The sequence below is a fragment of the Takifugu rubripes genome, chromosome 17, assembly GCF_901000725.2.
Source record: "Takifugu rubripes chromosome 17, fTakRub1.2, whole genome shotgun sequence".
NCBI lineage: Eukaryota > Metazoa > Chordata > Actinopteri > Tetraodontiformes > Tetraodontidae > Takifugu > Takifugu rubripes.
This window is the reverse complement of record NC_042301.1, coordinates 13376023-13396503: the sequence shown is the minus strand read 5'-3', so window position 1 is coordinate 13396503 and position 20481 is coordinate 13376023. Positions and strand designations below refer to the sequence as shown.

Here is a 20481-nt window from a genome sequence, read left to right as displayed (position 1 = left end):
TGTTTTTTACTCCCGGGCGTGTGTCAGTGCGCCCTGCCGCCACTTTCCTCATGTAACGTGGCGTGTTAGGAAGCTGCGTTCCAAAAACAATCATCTGGAACTTGAAAGGGAAGACTGATCGCAGCAGAGACACAAATCACGGCGCAGTAAAACGCAGATCCAGCACCAAAAATGGGCGACACAGCTGCTGCAGAGGGAATGCTACATGTGCTACGTGTGTGACAGCTAGCATTTACACCGGGGTGGCTCGCAATGTTTCACTTTACTCCTTTTTTTTTTCACTCATATTTGCTTTGTGGAGGCAATTAGTGTACTGATGAGGAACTGTATTTATCCCCCCGTGGTCAACCGCAGCTCTCTTTGCAGATTAAAGTGTCTTCAGAGCAAAAACAACAACATCTAAATACTTCCAGATATTAGCTCCAGCACTATTTACAGCATTTAAGAGAAATTCCAAAGGTGGAAATTATGGAAGCCAGAAATAAAGTAATTCATATGTGCACATGTGGTCTATATGAACACCAATATGGACAGATACCATCTCTGTTGTGCTCCACTCCTTAATTACAACCAATTATGGCCATAGCTGCACATTAAACCCAACATTAGTCATTGTAGAAACATGTTAAATATTATGATTTAGCTTAGGCCAAATTGGGCACATCCCAACTTAATAAATATTTACACCTTATGTCAAAACAGAATTTTCCTTTAGGAAGGCGTCGTGAGAGCGGAAGAATTTTCACTTTAAAACCTACAATACAGTATTTGGGAGCCGTAGCAACAACACAACGCTATCATTTCACTTCGGTGAGGAACCGCTAATGTTTTCAGTGCCTCAATGAGGTCGTCGCCTGTTGAACATGCTGATTTATTATAACCCTGCTGTACAATGTGTTTTTTATTAGTTAAAAATTAACTTAACAGAAAAAGATCGAGAAACTTTGCAGACTCTGGTCTAGCAAACTAGACCGCTCAGTAGCTCCCTTGTGCTCGATGCTACGAAATGTGGTGTCACTGAAGCTTTAACGACTCCGGATAATCTTAGGATTATCACTTTATAATAAATTTATTACCATTTTATAAATCTCTGTGTGGATTGGTTTCAGTTTCTGATCACGGAGGAGAATGTGAGAGTCTCAACAGGATCTATCCGCACGTACAGATTATGGGAACTAGAAGAGAATCAGACTTCGGTACAGATTAGATGGAGAACACACACAGACACACACACACACACACACACACACACACACACACATGCACGGGTCAATGAACCGAGGTTTGAGCCTTGTGTGAGACAGAATGATGAAGTGTGCAGAGAAAGGAAAGTGCTTCCCGGGCAGTGACGTGTGACAGGAGATATCAGAGAACCGGTGCAGGGTCAACCGTCACTGACAGCCACCGCACCTCTTGACATTGACCCCGGGAGCCGCGTCGAGCAGATACGGGTCAGCGCACACTCGAGATGTGTCGGCTCGTCGGCCCAGCGTGCGTGAGAATGTCATTTGTTTTTGTTGTTTTTTCATTTACTTTTTTTTCCCTTTCTGGAGTCTTCGTGGAGCGAGCCGGCGGGGCGGCGGCTACGCATGTGGTCCTGAGCGGCGGGGACGACTGCGGTCGTGCTCGGGCAGCAAGCAGGTAATCTAAACCTTCACACCCACTGCGTGCAGCTGCCTGCTCTCCTCCCTCAGGAACCAGGGCTTCTTTTACACGCTCGCCACTTTGTTCCCTATCCTGCAGAACATTACCACGACAGCGACCTCCGCTGAGAAACTCAAGACTATTAAAGAGCTGATGGAGTTGGATGACAGAGGGAGGCGGAGAGGAAGTGCAACTGAGCACAGAGTGGATGATAAATTAGTTTTGTGTTAAAAGTAATTCGATATGCTGCATCAAACAGCGGTCTGTTATCGAACCTGTTTCCAGTCTTATCGATGCTGAGGTCTGAGCTGGGGGGGGGGGCAGTGGGGGCGGCGGGGGAGGCAGCGTGTAATAATGGCCTGTCATTTTTCATCAGTGTTCCCGACAATGCATGACCCAGACTGGAGCCAGAACACACTCGGGAAGCCGACACACTGCACTGAAATACATCACGTAGGTCAAGAGGTTGACCAGTGTCGCGGCTGCTGAGACCAGGAGGACCCCCACAGCTTGGAGGGCTCACCCCCCCAACATCATAGACGCCGCGTTCCCTTGGATGTGAGTTAGGATGTCGGGAGTAAAGCGCCTCTCGTTCATCTCGGCTTCTGCGTGTCCCCGTCCGATACATAAGATTTATTTTTGAAGAGAGTCAAGCACACGAGCCCTTGAGCTGTGGGCCCGCAGGGATAGGATGGCTGCACCCCCACAGACCCCCGCATGCTCTGGACCCGTCTTTAGCCCCCTTCTCAAATTAGATTCCAGGTCTAATCAGACACAGCTTGCCGTTGTGGGTGGAAACTAGCCACAAACCCCATCTTCAAACGAGTCTTCGTTGCCGTGGGAGGCCCCCGTGTTCTGTAGACTGGGAAGAATGGAGCGCTGTACAGGGCGTTCGCAATTCCCTGGACCGCACGGTGAAAAAAAAAGGACCACACAACAAAGACTAGCTTCTCACACAGAAGTTAACTCTAAAGCGAAAAACTAAAATATTATATCCCTGGATAAGATGTGACCTTCAAGGTCAAAACCACCTAACCATCCACCAACCATCAGGAGGTCATGTGTGACCCACTGGGACCCCTACTGGTAGAATGAAGCATAGCCTCCATTTGGATTGTGGATGTTTTGTAAATAATATTTTACACCGGCTCCAGAGGGAACCCTCTTTGTGTCATTGTGTGTTGTTGTGCGTTGCTACTACCCTATATTGTAAATATGTTGGCCACAACACAATGCTTAATTGAATGTGGCTTGTAGCACCACCTACTGGATGTTTCCTTGCTTGGTCGTGAGGGTATTTTGTGCTCAAAAAGCCACGGAGGTAGCCTCCAACATACCGAAGAGGAACATCCTGACATGCTTATTAGAACGCTAAAAATATAGCGAGACTTTTGACCTCAGCAGAATCAGTGTTTGTCGAGGTCGGCGCTAACTCAGCCAATGATGAGTCCTGCAAACTCTGAGAAAAGAGTAGTGGATTTCTGGCGGTCTCTCTTTTGGCAAGATGATCACTTTTGTGTGGAAGCACTAATTTTGTTCCCAGTTGTAGGATGAAAAAAGAAAGTTCCCCCTATTACACTGGTAATGATAGATTGTTCTGGCTGGGAGCACATGACCGGCCAGCTGTTTTGCTACCTACACTGCCGATGCCAGAGCAAATGAGTGATTATTTTAATGCTGTCAGGGGTGAAATTATGGCTGTTAACTTGTCATTATAAAGTGACACATAAAGTCTAATTTGGCTCATGCTGCGGTGACCTAAAAACAGCGTGGGCGCAGATTTTTTCCAATGCGTCTCTGTGAGAATGAGACGAATGTTCTTATTTCCATCATTTACAGAGAGGGGGGCAATCTGTCTCTCTCTCTCTCTCTCGCTCTGTCTCTCTCTCGCTCGCTCGCGCTCTCTCTCGCTCGCAAAGGATGTTTTTGTATTCTCCTTCCAAGAACTGGAGAATTCCCACCCGAGCAGCTCCTGGAAGGAGTGTGGATATTTTCATAACAGCAGATGAATTTGGTGAATAATGGAGCAGCGTATGGTTGAAGCTCAAAATCACAAAGTTATCACAGCATCTATTTGAATTGGAGGGGGCAGTACTATCAGTCAGCTAACTTTGTTTGGTGCTCCTCTTTTGGTGGGGGGGCAGTCTATTACCAAAAATGTACAAATTGAGCAACTGCATCAAATAAATGTTAAATCATCTCAGTACATATTATGAAATAAATCACTAAACATTCAAAAATCTAGTTTTAAACTTAGCCCTGATTTCTGTCCTACCAGGAAGAGAAAGCTTTCATCTGGGATCCCCCGTTCCTTGGTGAGAGCGTTTTCTGCCTGGCAGGACCAAAACCATGGCTGTCTTAAGGCCCTTGAGGACTGGGACTGATATAAATGGTGTTTTGTAATGTTACTACAGAGTTATTACCATATATAAATGACAAGGATATGATGGTATCGGCTGTCTGAAGTTTCTCACTAATTCATTGGACATGGAACAGAAGTATAGTGACATTTGTCATAATTCACAGGACCCCTGCTGACGAGGGGCCTTCAAAGGCCAAATGCCACCTGTATGGATGCTGTGTGGATGTCACGAACCAAAACAGGCAGCAGCTGTTCACACCTGGCCAGCAAAGAGAGGAGCGGGTCCAGAAAGCCGGGCCGTCCTCAAAATTGCCTGTTTCATCTGCTGAGGAGGTCCAGAGATCAGAGGGAAGGCGAGGGGTAGGCGCACAGAGAAAATCTCCTAAGGGGCCAAAAATAGCAGCAGACTGCTCTCCTTCGCCCTCCGTGATTCATCCCAAGTGCGGTAATTAGCGGGTAATGGTTCACCGCCGTCACGGCTGGAACCGCAGCGGGCACGGCGGTGACACCATGAAAAAAAAAAAAAACAGCACCAAACGCCGCTTAAAGGAGGGGCAGAGCGGCATCGGGAATAAGAGCGAGGACACACGTCACAACTTGGAAGCCTGGGATATTACCAAATCCTTCCAGGGAGCCAAGCGGCAGGAGGCGAGGTGGAGAAAAAGTGGAGATGAAGAAGAGCTCTGACTCTGCGTGCTTTCCCGCCGGCTCCTCACTTTTTCCAGTCAGGACTACAGGGAGCAGAACAGTGGTAATACACTGTACACCTCAGCAACACACACTAATGGAGGGCTGCTCTGCAGAGATCCCCAGTTGACACTAATGTGCTCAGCGTGGCCGCGAACATTAATTACAACAATTAATTCACCTTCATTTTCTAAGCAAACAGCGTCTTTCCCATATCACTGCAGCAGCTGCGAAACACATCCTTCCTCATCTGGGTGCTTTGCATCAATGTTATCTTTCCAGTTGGAATTGTGCTGATTTATGTCTCGAATGTGTGTGCGTGTGGGCGTGTCTAATAGAAAAAAGGTTGACAGGAAGTAGAGACATCCAGACAGACTACCCATGTGTCCACATTTACAATAGTGCATTTATTCGAAGACCTATGAAATGCCACTGGAAATCTGGAAATAAGCCATTAAAGCTCACACAGAAAAACCATCATAATATGTTTTGTGGGAGGGAATGTTGGGGATCAACGACAGATATGAGTTTCAGTTCCTGGCTAGTCGAAGGGGAGGGGGTGGCGGGAGTTGTCATACCAGACATGGCGAGCGCATACATTTCCTCGGGCCCTGGGTGTGTGCTGAGGCTCTGCCGGGCGGACTCATTACTCACTGTGAGCCTGGAGCCCGCGGGGGTGTCCGAGGAGCATTTTACCACACCCACTACGCTCCGACAGTTGTGTAATCCCTCCTGGGGTTGTGGAATGAGCTTGTAATGATGACTGGTTTGATACGGCTTCGCCCTCTGACACACATGCAGAGATGCCTGAGAGGCATAAACAGTCCTAAAGCCGCCGCAATGACAGTGATACTGGCTGGTGAGGGCTCGGGCCCACAGCGCGTGGAAGCTGTGGCTTTCAGCTCTTTCAATAATTGCACAACTGGTTAATATTTTCGTCAATGAGAAAATGCATTAATGGCTGATCGGGGCTGATTGTGAGACAGGTAATTGATAGATTAAAGTGCTCTTATGTAGGATTCAGAAGAGAATTTAGACAGGAAACACCTGAGGTAAGCGGGAGAGTGTGAGAAACCTTCCATGGAGAATCTGTGTCTGCGTTTGCAGCGGATCAATCCCAACGGTCGACGTGCTAAAGGGATCTTGTGTTCGATAGTGAGCCATAAATTGCCCCCCCCATGCTACTTCTTTGGTATGTGAGTTGGTTTTTGTCATCTGTTTGGGACCGACAGTGGACGATATGTAAACCCATTACTGCGTGCGTCATATGGGGCCCGAGGTGCATATGCATTCTCTCTGCTAAAACAATGTTGTCAGAAGTGACCCCAAACCACTTCTGAGGACCCGGTTTGTCCACTTGTTTGGAGCGATGGATCAATGGGTGTTGAGACATGGGCAAAACAACCCACCTTTGAAGCGCTCAAACAAGCTTATTTCATGACCTTACTTTTTTCCAAATGTGCCTTCAACTCTGCTTTCAAACCAATCCAACAACCAAGACTTGGTAGAGCAAGTGGACGCTCCGTGCCCAGGGTTAAATGACATGTGGCAAAGTTAATGTTGGACTTAAAAGCCTGAAACGTGACTCTGAAATGAAACCCAATTCTGCTGCTAGTCGGCCCCGGCTAACACTTTTAAAGTCATAATTGGTCAGATTTATAGGTTCTGTATAAAACCAAAGGTCCAGACTTGAGGCAGGCGGCTCTCTTTTATTCTCTTGTAATAAAAGAAAAGTTCTCAAAGCACTGAAATGGAGATCAAAGCTCTTTTTTGTCCATGTGGTGGTTGATGATACTGTAGAAAAACCTCAAAAAAACAATGTGATTGTGTGAATATGGTTCTGTGGGACCTTTAATCTGCTTGTTTCCTCTTGTGCAATTTGTTTTTTCCCACATTCAGCATCAATTGGATGTGCAGTAATTATATTTTTTTGTGATTTACGAACTCAGTTGTGAATCACTTGACATTTACACTGTTTAAAGATCCAAATATTCTCTACTCTGGTGTTTTTCTCTCGACTCACCTTCTGTTATTTTAGTCAATTTTAAACGGTTGTGATCTGTGAGAGAATCCACCTTTAGTGGAGGGGTGACCTGCCCCCCCCCAACAGCGTAATGAGGCTAACCCCTGCGATTTTTGTCTCGTTTTCAGGAATCTTCACAAATCCCTCCGGATGACATCATCTTCTGGGGAGTTGTAGCCAAACAGACAACAGCACGACACAAAGCATCCAGATCCAAGTGCTCAGCAGTCACTCTCTCGAGCCAGCGGACCTGCAGAGAAAAATGTGCCAAATATACCCCCCCACCACTACCATCCACCAGCCCCGCCCCATTATTTCTGCCCCTCGTGAAAGCTCGGTTACATCATCCTCGGCATCCATGTTTCAGCGATGCCTCTGAACTCCCCCGCTGGCTACGAGACCCAGGGGTTGGGTAGGGGAGGGGTGGGGGGGTGTGATGGAGAAAGAAAAATAGTGGAAGCATAATTACACATATGCAGACCGACGGGGGTGTAAAAAGGTTTGTACATGACATATAAATGTCACTTTCTGTCTGTCCTCTCCTTCCTCAACACCCCCCACCCCCCCACCCCCCACGTAAATGTAAATGTGTAATGGTAAGCGTTTGCATTGACTCAGACCAGTCAGCCGAGCTCTTCTTTTCAAATGCCCCCCCCTCTCTCTCTCCAGCATTCAGGCACCCGGGCGGGGGGGCTCTGCGCTCCACACAGGCCCAGCCATAGCAGACATTTTTGTGGTGAAATCATTAAACCCACGTGCGGCTCTCTCTCTGTGGTCACTGGGGGTCGTGCTCCTCTGCCTTTAGCTGAATAAATCATAAAGTTTGCCAGGGGACCACACAAGAAGCCAGCCCAGTGCAGCCAGCCCATCCAGTCTGTGAGGCCAGCGCAAAAAACACATGCACACGCACGGCCCCAGACCTTGTTATTTTTCAGAAAAACACCAGCAGTAAGACAGAGACAGAGGAAGTGGGGCAGGAGACAAGGAGGCAAAAACTGAAGGCACACAAACAAGTGAAGAGTGTGCATGAAGTCATGTCAGAGATATCATAACCTGTACAAAACCACAGGGACTGGGACAAATTAAGTTAAAACACACATATTAGTACTTCTATCTTTGTAAGGACCAGGCTTGTATCCTAACCCTAACAACTATGCCTGACACTAACCCTTAACCTGAAACTTGTTCTAACTTTTACTCTAAAACCACAAAATCACCCTCAAACAGGAGTTTTGAACTTTATAACGTCCAGACAAAATGTCCTCGCTTTGTGAGTATTTTGCCACTGCCCGTGTTACATGTACAAGAACACACGTAAACGCCTGAAATTCTGAGATAAGCTGTCAACATGTTGCTGTCAACATCGGTTCAGACGCAACTGAACAGCACAAAATATTTCTCCCTGGACTCTGGAGCGTCGTAAAAGATGTTCTCTCCCTCTCTGTTCCTGTCTGGATGAACTCGCCAGACTGATCCTTCAGACAAGACCGGACTACGAGAGGAGGAAACGCTGTCCTGTCTGAGGATCACATACCGTCTGGGGAACATGTTCACAGGGGCCACTGAGAGAGTACAACTGAGCGAGGGCGCGTATGTGTGAGTGATGCACAAATTATAGAACTAACAAAAGGTTTAATCAATTCCCTCTAGTTTTTAAATAGAAATGCCATCTTGGAATAAAGAACTGTTGAAATATGTTTTCTGAAATGGTGAAATCAGTGCTGAGACCCTGAGACAAAATAGTGTGTTGTCTATTGCGAACATTGCAAGCAGACTTTTTACTTTTACGGGATTGTTGTGCACCCGAACATAACATAAAGACTGAAAATTTATGGAAACTCAGTGCAGAAAAGCCACTGGCCTGAGGGGATTGTAAAACTACATTAATACGTGGAAAATTAAAACTGCTTTAAGAATTCCGTTACTTGATGATACATTTTTAATGCTCTTATGTCCTAACTGTAGACCTAGCTCATGTATAGAGTGGTCCTGACCAATGCCCACCACTATGTGGAACACTCATTCCCATTATTGACAGAGTATGTTGGCAAAATCGCTTCCAACTCTGTCCACAATTTTCATGGTTGTGTTGGTAACAAACAGACAAATGAGTCAAACCTGAATTCAGTTTTAAGCCACCTCTACATCTTTGGTAAGAATTGAACTTCTCCATTTCCCCCCTTGTTTTTAACCTCTGGTATCCACTCTTTTCTTCACCTCCATCGAGCCCTCTGTCACCTGACTAAAAGGTGGGGGTCATCACGCATGTCACGCTGAGAAATGTAAGTGGCAGAGCAGCTTGGGGAAGGAGGAGGGGGTGAGGGCGGAGGTTGAAACTCTAGCCACACCGTTAACGGAGGCCATAACACCTCTCGACCCCGGGCCACACATTTCTGGGTGAACTTTGGCCCCGTGACCACACCAGTGGTGCTGGGTACCTCAACCAACACACACACACACACACACACACACACACACACACACACACACACACACACACACACACACCTCAGACATCCTCTGGCTCGCAGGCAGCCATTACCTGGAGATTGTATCAGTGTCAGTTTGTGGGGGGATTCTTGTTCCCTGGGGTAAAGCAGAAAAGGCCAGGCGCCTGATCTCTCTCCGAAATGTTAACGTGGAACAAAGCAGGCTGAACTTTGAGATTAGCGATATGTGAAGCCCTGTCACTGGACACTCTATCCCCTTCAGCACCAACTGGCGTTTGACCAATCCCAAAACAAATCAGGCTGCTCGACCGCATTGTGGAGATTTTTGAGCCGGCGCTGATGATCCCGTAGTTTGATCCCCACATGTTTTACAGTATATCTACCGTCTTCAGGACGAGACAAACATCTCCCATTCAGGCTCCAGTAAGAAAGTTCATTAATGCTGGAATTGCAATTTTGAAGTTGGTTAATTGGTCAAAAAATGCATCTTGCTCCTTATCGGGAAGCCGGGGATCAGGGAATGCCTTGCGTTGTTGAGTGTTTGGTTTATCTCTCGTGTAATTGCACATTGTAAAACCGTCTCTCCAGGGTCCTTGTTATCCCCAGTGGCCAGTGTTACCATCTGGCCCCTGCAAAGATCTAAGCTGAGTTGTGGAAAACCTAAGCGGCTCTCTGATAGCCTTTGAAAATCCTTAGTTGGCTGAAGAATTCTCGGTTTGGGGAAGTTTCCCGAAAATCACAGATTTGCCTCAATATGGGCATACGTTACTGCTGGCAGGCTCTTGTCTGCATTAGCGCACAGGTGGAAACGGTGTAGTACAGGTGGTCCATTGACCTGGAATGGTGACGTCTCTTCACCAAAGCCCAGGTGTTCTGAACGTACAGCCAGGTCTTTGTGCAAAGACGCCCTGCGTTTTCCCCAAAAGGGCCACCTGCTGTTCCCGAACAAACGTCTCTCTATGAGCTAATGTGCTAAATGAGTGAGGCGGCTGTCTTATGTGACTGTTATGCTTTAGCCTATCCGAACTCGTAGGATTGTGCAGACACATGTACTTTGTCTATCTTCATCGTGCCTCGATGATTCATCAATCTTGTAATATTCAACCTGCATAGGCAGATGTTTGGCAACACCTCACCATCCAGCACACCCTGGAACCAGACAGCACCCCTGCCTCTCGAAAGTGTTTTTGAGAAGCCAGGGACAGACTGTGATCTCAAGACAAGGCGGTCCGAGGCCCTTCAGACCTCTCGGGGCACCCTGTCTGCACAGATCCCTCTTTATATTGCTGTTTATTATGGTCCAAAGTAATCCATGGCCTGTGAACTACACCAGAACTTCCATATGTCAACATCTTGCTGGTGGTTTGCAGGGTTCCAAACAACAGATAGAGTGCACTGAACCTACCATGTAAACTTTATAAAACACATTCGGTGGAACTATAATTATTTACAAACCCAGAGCATGGGAATATTTTTAGTTCGGGAGAGAATTTATCTTTTTTTTTTCAAATAACAACCTTTGTGATTATCTGCTCCAACTTCCCTCCTATCCAAAAACCTTTCGCTGTAGTCTGAAATCAGCAGCGTTATTTGTCCGTCCTTTATTTATCACTTTTTTCCCCCTTTCTTGGCTCGCACGTGTCAATGTTTCACCTTGGGTGTTTAGAGCCTTAACGCTCTGATGGAGGGTTCTGCAAAATTTAGTCCACCTTTCCGTTGAGCAGGCGTGGCAAAAGAAAAAAAAAAGCGTGGGGAGAGGGGTTGTTAGTGAGGAGCAAGGACGGGGGGATTATTTTTGTGAGCACCCCTACAATGCTCCACCTGTGCCTTCAGCCATACCCCAGAGGACCACCCACTTAGGGAGAGAGGGCAGTCGAGAATCCCCATAACCTCTCTGGGTGGGCAATAAGGCCTTGCACTGAGTGTTTGAGACAACTGAAAGACTCAGAAGGAAAAACTTTCAAGGAATACTAAATACTATCACACCCGAGGCAAATAATAGAAGAATCATTACATCAGGGTGGCTTTAGTGTGGACCAGGACACTGAGTATATCCACAAACGTGTGCGTTGTCTATGCGCATCATCCATTAAATTGAAACAGCAGTGACTTTAGCAGATATGATTACTATAAAATTAATTTAATGATGTGAACATGTTGGTACACAAAGCAACAGTTAATGGAAGTGCAGCCCATAACAAGTTAGTTTAGGAAGATAAAGGCCCAAATTTTGATTAGAAGGGACATAATGACCAATGTTTGGGTCTTCTTGGTTGGGTGTGGGAGTAGTGGAGAGATTGAGAGCACATTGGCTGATTTTTGCTGCTCCTACACGTGCACGTGTGCTGAACACACAAGCTAGATGTTTAATTGACTGTTGCAAATATGTTCTAATACTACTTTTATGATATCTTGGATGAAGCCAGAGTTACAGTTACTTGTTACTTGAATCCTCCAGTTCACACATAAGTTCTTTGACACCTTGAGACGTCCATCTCTTCCCTTCCTTCACCTCTGTCAGGGTGAATTTCATGCAGATAACTGTTAACACTAATAACTGTCAGCTCTGTTGCCAGCATGAAACGGCCGACGAACAGACTCTCTCAGTAGTAGAACAGTAGAAGTTCTGAGGGTTCAAAGGTCAAATAGGCATCAGTGTTGGAGACACAGTGCTGAGGCACAGAGGGTCTGATTATGGAGCTGTGGAACACCAGGATGGATATTTGAACTGAAAACATTGTGCATTGATCATAGTTAGCACATGAACAGCAGCGTGTGTATGTAATGCTGAACAGGCCTGAGAAAATGAAACAAAAATCTACCCTGACCATTTTCAACAACAGCTAGTGTCATTGTATCCCTGGCTGATGTATCAATTAGGCATGATGTTGAGGTTGAAGGATGAGTGTCTGGTATCTATCTCTGCTTATGAGCATGCCAGTGATTGATGGCTGAGGAAAGAGGTGAAGGCCTCCTCCTCGGTGGTCTGGTTGGGCTCTTAGCCACTGTGCAATGATCGCCGCCGCTGCTGCTGCTATTCCTGACCCACATCACCACATCATTGACACTAAACCGACCGCCAATCTTCCGTTGGCCCGCTGCCTTTGGCACCGTCTGCACCGGAGCTGTTTGGATTATCACCCCGCCTCATAATGAAGTATGAGCAATAACGGAGAGGAACACTGTGTCCACAAACAAGAAGATAAGTTTGTTTGTCCGTCATTACCATCGGCCCGGCTGATATTTCCCTCTTTTCGTATGTGGTGCGCTCCGATGCAAAGACCAGCAGTGCACGTGTTAAGTGGCCAACACAGGGAAAATAAAACAGCTCAGGAACACTATCCCATGTTCAAATAAACAGAGGTGTGTGGGGTCTGAAGGACAAACACACATTCATTAGGTGTCTCGGTGCCTCCAGACCTATAGTGTTTGTGTAGTGATGCACACAGACACACAAACACATGCGCAGTTTCCCTCACTCTTTTTTTTTTTAATCTGTCTTTTGGACTTTTTCCTCAGAGCCACACACTCCAACACAGGGACCAAACCCCCAATTAGACAATCAAACAGCTCCACTGACCCTTAGCTTCTCTGGGATTTGGAGTTTACACCCTGACATGGGCCGCCCATTCCTGTTTACTCCAGAAACCTGACTGATGGATTGTATTGTTTGGCCTTTCGCGGCCATAATTGGCTCTGTTGTATAGGTTAAAGCCTGGATATATTCTGCAGGCTCCAAACATGCCATGCACGGCCCTCGGGGTCAATAACACTCGTATCAGTCCAGAGCCCCCTAAATGGTAAAAGGGTCAGGAGTGAGCGTCGCCGGCCCGCTAACGACATTAGCTGTTGACGATGACTGCACCGTCTTAGCCTCCATCCCATTGCTCAAGCAGCAGCGAGCCGAGCTCAGCCAAGTATGCCTTCTCACCCCCCCAGCACCTGGTAAATATTTAGCCAGGACTCGACATTGTGACACACAGTTAGTCCAAACAACTTGCTAAACAATTATCACTGGCACAATCTGTGCACGGCTCTTCATCCTCCGTGTTTCCATGCGTCCACGTAATATTTGGCTTTACAACAACATGAGATATTCCGTTAGCCGAAAGGAATTACACGGCTTGTGTATGGACTACAGTTAGAAAAGGAAATGTATAAATTTCGAGTTATAAACTCAGTATAATAAATCATGGCGGCCAACATCGGGAGACTGAGAGAAATGGCTCAGGAATTTTCAGGAAACAAACACCATGAACCAGTATCCAAGTTCTGCCAGGTACCTGTTCTACAGCTAGATATCCCACAATGCATTTCACCTCAGCCAACAAGTATTGCTCCAGAAGCTCCTGTGTACTAAGTATTGAGTAACACCTGAGTCTGTGCAGCGGTCCTGAGCTACATCTAACTGGAGGTTGGGGAACCACACAAACCACAGTTGTGATGCATTTTTGATATCCTAAATTTGGAGGAGGTTTTTCATTCTGTCATTACTGGACTACCATTCATTATTTGTCAGAAAGCATTTGGGTTTTTTCAGGCACAGAGACGGAGGTTTCGGTGGAACACGCCTCAGCAGTAGTGTAGCAGACAACCCAGATAAAAATGGATAATTTTACCAATTCTGAGATGAATGAGTGAGCTTTCCATCAATTCCAATTGTGGGTAAATAACAAATTAAGTGCTTTTTTCCCCCCACTGCCATATTTTATCCACACAATAGCCAAATAAATTCAGAACTCTTGAGCAGAACAACCAAAGCGCTGCATAAAAAGACGTGATTGATGCGATCCGACCGTGGCAGCACTGTCCACTTGACCTACAAATATTTGCGGTATGTACGAATACTTGGCAGTCTGCTTCTTCTGAAGCCGCATGCAAGCCACAGGTTAAGAAAGACTGACAGGAGAGAAATGTTCCCACTCTCCCGGTGTTGCAACGCCGTGATTTATGACCGCTTCTCTAATATGCGCGCTGGTTAATCTCGCCAGCATCTTTTGGATATCAGAAGACGCAGAGCTCATATGGTGGGCTGGGTGTTCCACAAGAGCTTAAAGGTTAATTTATCACTGTAATAAAATTCACAAAAAATGCAGCATGGCTTCCATGTCGTGACCTATGAAATCATAACACCCATACCATCCATCACATCCTACATAATTTAAAGAATGTTTGTGCTCTACATGCATGTATGTCTCCAGCACAGATGCATTATTTTCACGTCGATGGAGCAATGGATGGTTCCCAGAATTCCTAATTTCTTTTTTTTTTAAATGCTTTGGCTGCTTGTTTGACAGCTTATTACATAATGAGTGCATGCATGTTTGTATAATAGCAGCCACTGCCAAAGGGGAGAAATGCCACAAACTTAAATCATAATGCAAGCTCTTCAAATTTGAAGCCAAACCATCTTAACTCCTCCTAGAGGCAGGCTGCAGTATATAGGAACGCTCCAAGTGCTGCATGAGCTGAAAAAGAATAGTTCCCATGTGTTCTTAAGTTATATTGCTAATAGGAAAACAGAGAAAATCCTTACAGTTTGCAGCTTAAATGACAAAAAAAGTGCATCAAAAAGGGACAGCCTCTTTCCAGGAAGAGGGACTGTTACAGTCCACAGACCTCACTTTTGGAGCAAACTTCCACTAAAGCCATAATGTCTAAATAGTGTCAGTTCTTCCAAATGGCAGAACACCGGTGCAGTTTATGTTTTGAATTTAGAATCTGGCCACCTTTGAGGTCATACTCATAATCCCGATCTCTGCTCGAAGGCCCGTTACACAAAAACAAGCTCTCAACGCTGCCTGTGCAGCAGGGAGAGGATGGATAAGCAGCGGGAAACATTTTTATCAGAGTCTTTGTACATCCAACGTCATGTCAGTGTACTTAAAGTCCTTGGTGGTCCAATACTGCTATCAGCATCTGGAATGTAACACAGTGGGGACTGCATCCCAAAGTTATGTTCTGTATCTTTGCAATTAGCCAAAGATAAACTTGGATTTTACACGATCCTGATTTATCCTTTGTTTCTTATTTACAAAAAAATCATCTTTCCCAGAGGAAAGTACAAACACGGGGCTTGTGTTTATGGTCACTGACTTTCGCTAATTTGTTGTCTACTTTAAATGAGGAGAGTAAGAAGATAATGAGGCAGTGTTTACATCTTTGAGTGCTTAAATGGCAATAGGGTTGCGACTGTTTGCCTGGTTTAAGCGGCTAGGTTTAAGCGCATGTATGAAGCGACGTGCAGGACTGAGACCGACGCAGCTAAAAGGGCCTAAAAATAGTGACAAGATCGCTCAGAATCTACTTAAAACAGCTGATTTTCTATCAGTTTCGGTGCGTCTTGATTGATGAACATATTTTCATTAAATCGTTTTGCCAGTAACCTGTTTTCATGTGCAAAGTCTAAATAAAGAACTACAAAATTAGCAACTGACTCAACTCTACCGTCGCTGGAGCCAACATGGAGACCACCTTCCAACACAACACTGCTAATTAAAACCATGAGCAGGCAACACACATCTGAGTAACATTCAGTTGCGCATGACCAGATCTCAGACTTTGTAGCTATTATAGTGTTAGCTGATACATAAATAGTAATACCGGGGGTTGGGATGGAAACGCATCTGGAATATTGAAATGTGCCGATTTCACACTGAGTTTGGAGCAAGTCAGGCTAACAGGGGCAGCAGGGAAATTGCGGCGCATTGCAGCGAAGGTGCGTGCATGAACGCATGGCTTGAAAACATACAGGAGACTGGATTGCGGTTGCAACTTGAAATACTGTAATAATTGGGCACCGTTTTCTAGCAGATGATGCCGTATGGACTGCGAAAGGAATGAGTACAAAAGCTTGCTGACAGGAGGGGTTGGCACATGATGAAAATGATTAATACTCTGTAACCAGATCTCGGACAAAGGGGAGGCTTTTACTCCATTACATTGTACCACACACAGATATATGTACATATACATATTTACTTCCCTTTTTCTGTGTTAAAATGATGAAATATAAAATGATCTGAATACACAAAAACTGAATCAAGTGGGAGTCGCGATGACCGCAGGTCCTGACAGAAACATATAATGTCTACTTTGGGAAGAACATACAGCCCTGGGCTATCAAACCAATCATCCCTCCGGAATCATGCTGTGGACCACCGTGACAGCTATTTTTCCGGATAATGAACGTGACAGACAAAATGTTTCCGCCAGATAAACCTAAATAACGGCAGGATTGATTAATCCGGCTAGTGTGTCCGCTAACACACAAGCACTTACTTTTTTGATGGATAGAAGCCCAATATACAGTACAGCCGCAAAGCAAAACTGCCTGTCTTTGGACAAAATGTCCCAGTTTGGAGTGAGAAGCGATGTCTTCCATGTCCGCCGCCCAGGGAGAGATCCCAGGCATCAACTGGTTGGCTTTGATCCTAATAAAAGCAGAAATGATTTACAAAACCCAAATAAGCAACCTGCAGCACATAGAATTGTTTTAAGATGCTGCTTCATTGGATTTGATCTGTTCTTATTTAAAAGAACTTGCTGTTCTTTTTCAGCTTGAGCTAATCCAACAGGCTAATGACCAAAAAAAAAAGTGCTCATGCAGGTGTGCGACGGACACACGCGCACACACGGCCTTGCTCGTTGGCGTGTAATGAGAAGAGGGTCCAATAGATCAGGCCTACCTGATGGAGAGCTTGAGAGGCCAAGCAGGAACAGATGGGACGGGAACGGCGGGATGCTGGGAACGAGGGGAGCGGAGGGAGGGAAAGTAGGGCGAGAGCATCGGCAGTTTGGGACCACCATCATTGCGGCCCACACCGCTTCGCATTTACCACCACTCATCTGCCGCCACCACATTCCGTTTGCAGCACACTGATGCTGTAATGAATCTGTAATTTGGACACATATGTACGGCTCCTGACATGGTTCCGCTTTTGGGAACTCCTGATGGAAACATTTACAAGCAATTGGCCAGAAAGAGCCATCAATCTGCACTTTAACCTCTCACTTGCCTTCAGGGATCCGTGCTTCTTTTTTTAGTATTAAAGACTTCAGAGAGGATGAGAGAAATTGAAACCGGGAGGAAATGAAAATAGACCCTTTCCAGGCACACTGTAGAGGCCATTAGCAAGTACTAACGGGAGCTAACTGTGGTCACGTCACTCCGGATTGTGGATTGGAATAGACCCGATCAAAGCGCAGCGAGAGAGTCGAACCCCCTCTGAGGTTTCCAGAGTTCCAATCCAAGGAGCGAATTTTGCCCGTGCATCTGGAAACGCACGGATGGATTTCCTGCTCTGGCGTGCATCGAGAACGAGAGGATTGCGTAAACAGCGGCTGGACGCTTTATCATTCGGGCTGCGCAAGGTGGAATGTGTCTTGTGCCACCACGCCAGCGAGCCCTGGGTGGCTTCACTTACTCATGCCATGTGTATACTTAAGCCAAACAAGGCCTAAGGACACTTCAGGGTGGTACAGAAGAAGAATGGGTGGGGAGGCTAAAGGCGAAGTAGTGTGGTCCAGTGGTTGGAGTCATTGATTTAGGGGCTGTTGATGCCGGGGAGACGGCCAAAGCTCCGTCACTGACTCACAGAAAATGACGCTGCATAAGTCACAACACTTAAAATGTCCTCATGTGTTTAGAAAAGCTCAAGTGGGACTCGGACACACACACACACACACACACACACACACACACACACACACACACACACACAGAGCTGGAAAATGCTACTGGAACTGATTTTTGACTCTCTCTCGCTCGCTCGCTCGCTGTTCCCTGAAGCTTTCATAAACAGATGGCGGCGTCTCATTAAGCTGTTGTCAGGCCTATTAATGACATTGTGAACACTTTCCGAGTTATGTATGCTTTAGGCCACGCGAGTGCCAAAGCGGGGCCGTTAAAAAAAGGTGTTGGAGTAACACAATGCTGCTGTGTGTTGCAAGGTGAGTGATGGAAGCCGTGAAAGAAAAGTACATGTGTGGTTGAATGGCTGTTAGCGCCAGGGTGGTGTTTGTGATTTCATGTTAGTTATGGACTTTGGAGAAATTGGCTTGTCAGCACCAGGAAGGGGTGGTAGGAACGCTGCACACTTAATAACTTCAGAACCATTTTCTGTGTGATTTACTCTCCCAAAGACCTCTGTGAGGCTGCAATACTTGTTTTGGGTCACAATTAGCTTCAATTTTTGAAACATGAGGGAAATGTTTTGATTCAAAGATGCATCCTGCACGCGATGGGGCAAAAATGATTCTCCACTGGGTCATCCATCTTTTTAATGTGGCAGAAGTTCACAACAACAAGACTTTAAAGCATTTGTGTAAGAAATGAACAGTATTCAATTCAATATGACACGGAATAATGTGAAAAATCACCTTAAATAACTCATGCTTTGTGTTTATTTATTTTGGAGTGAACATTAATGCACATTTTTGGATGTATATCTACAAGAATAACCCTCTGGACAGAAAATACTCCTGAATGCAGCTCTGGAAAAATCGATTTTCTTCATCCACCGATGGATTTCAGAGGGTTGAAAAGCCGCAGCTGACGCTTGCACTTCGTCTTTTCACCACAAGATGCTGCCAAATCATACACACCCGATCAAAAAGCACGTTTGACGTACGTGTGTGTGTGTGTGTTAACAAGCTTTTGACGTCCCCAAACAGCTGAGGTCAAAGAAGTAAATACATGTTTTATAGCAGCTGCGCTAATTAGGATGTTAGCCGCCTTTAGCAGCAGTCGGAGGCAGCTTTAGGTGGGCCCATGAACTATGAGGTGTGAGACAGTGTTTTCACCAGGCCGGAATGGAAAAACTGAGAGGGCTCAGACGGAGCTCTGTCGTCAGGGCCGGTGTTTACTCTCCTGATTGCGGAGCAAACGGCGAAAGAGAACAGTCGGCGGGGGGAAACGTTCATCTCCTCGGCCTGGGAAACGGAGGAGAGCTCCTTCTCAGTGTTGCTCCTTATGTGGTCACATGCAAACCCGAGCGGCATCCTCTGGGATATCAGCCTCCGAGAGGCCGAGGAGAAGGCGAAGGGGATGAGAATTCCCGAACTCGCCCGCAGAAAGATAAAGAGAAAACAGGTGCTTATCTTTCAGTAGAATTGTCACGTTGACACTCCATTTACATCAGCAGTGAGCGTTACGCATCATCCTAATTAGCCCGACTGCGCCGCGTCTTCCCAGCTGTCGTGGAACGCAACAATAAATAAAGATATTTTAAATGTCTGCGTGTTTATTTCTCTGTTATGACGTCTGGTGTGTGTATACGACGGGACCACTGACTGTATAAAGATCCTCTGCTTCACTACTGAATCTCCTGTTATGGCCTATCTCTCTGGGCAGATGTGCTCTTCTCTGCTCCACAGCTGCATCCCACATGTTTTCACGCCATTCAGCAACGCACGTCTCCCCAAAGCAGCACTGGTGCCGGCGGTGGCAGCTTCCTCTCCCCTCTCCGCTGCCATCCTCGGTAGGTCCTCGGCTATACTTGGGCCCGAAATGTTGGGTAACGTAAAGAATGCAGGGGGCGGTAGGGGTCTGGATCTGGCATGGGCCACCGCGGCTTCATAGCACACAGTCATTTCCATAATTGCCCACAATCAAACCAACCCCTCCTGGATTCCTCCAGATACCAGATAAGCCGGGGAGTGCGGGAGACCCCCAAGTAAGAACAGGTGCCGCTAATGTAACTGATTTCACATTCCCTTTGTAACCCCCCCACCACCACCAAAGGGCTGTCATCTGTGCTGTAATTGCAGCCGCTATTCCCACTGGGATCGCTATCATGCCGTCTTTTGTAGAGAGAGGAATGAAAGTGGATTTGTCCCACATTTAGTCTGAGCATTACCAGGAGCCAAATTAGGATGCTATATGCGCCGCCGCAGGGCAGCGAATTCCTGGGCATCAGGTCCGGGTGATTGATTCCCATTGCAGTCGTTTTTTCCACTGCCTGACACATGACATTTTTCACTCCGCGGCAACCAGAATAAACCTTTTAGACCGTATTTATTAACAAAGTCAAACAGCCGTGACGCGGCGTGTGATGCATCATAACATTAGTCATATTCATAATGTTAGCATCTGTTGCGGTGCGCCATCATTCACGCTGGAAGTGCAGAAATAATCGGAACAAAACGCATTTATACACGCGAAAGTGTGGATGAAATGAAAATCTACACGAGGGTACTTAGTGCATTTAAGCTCAATTTGGCTGATTGGCAACCATTTGAAAGTGTAAAAGCGTGACCGTATTTGTTTTAAATCATAAATCGAATCCAAAACATGACCCGAGAAGTCAAGAGTC

General features: G+C 46.2%; 1 long non-coding RNA gene across 2 annotated transcripts; it reads left to right on the top strand.

Moving 5' to 3' along the window:
* The first annotated feature begins 1320 nt into the window (after positions 1 to 1320).
* On the top strand, positions 1321 to 8618 carry LOC115253300 (uncharacterized). 2 transcript variants are annotated; one of them, XR_003891610.1, is made up of 3 exons: positions 1321 to 1641; positions 2021 to 2202; positions 6845 to 8618. It is a non-coding gene; the product is annotated as an uncharacterized lncRNA (long non-coding RNA). The 2 variants fall into 2 exon arrangements; XR_003891611.1 differs by lacking the exon at positions 2021 to 2202 and having other exon boundaries at positions 1323 to 1451; positions 1554 to 1641.
* The last annotated feature ends 11863 nt before the right edge of the window (positions 8619 to 20481 follow it).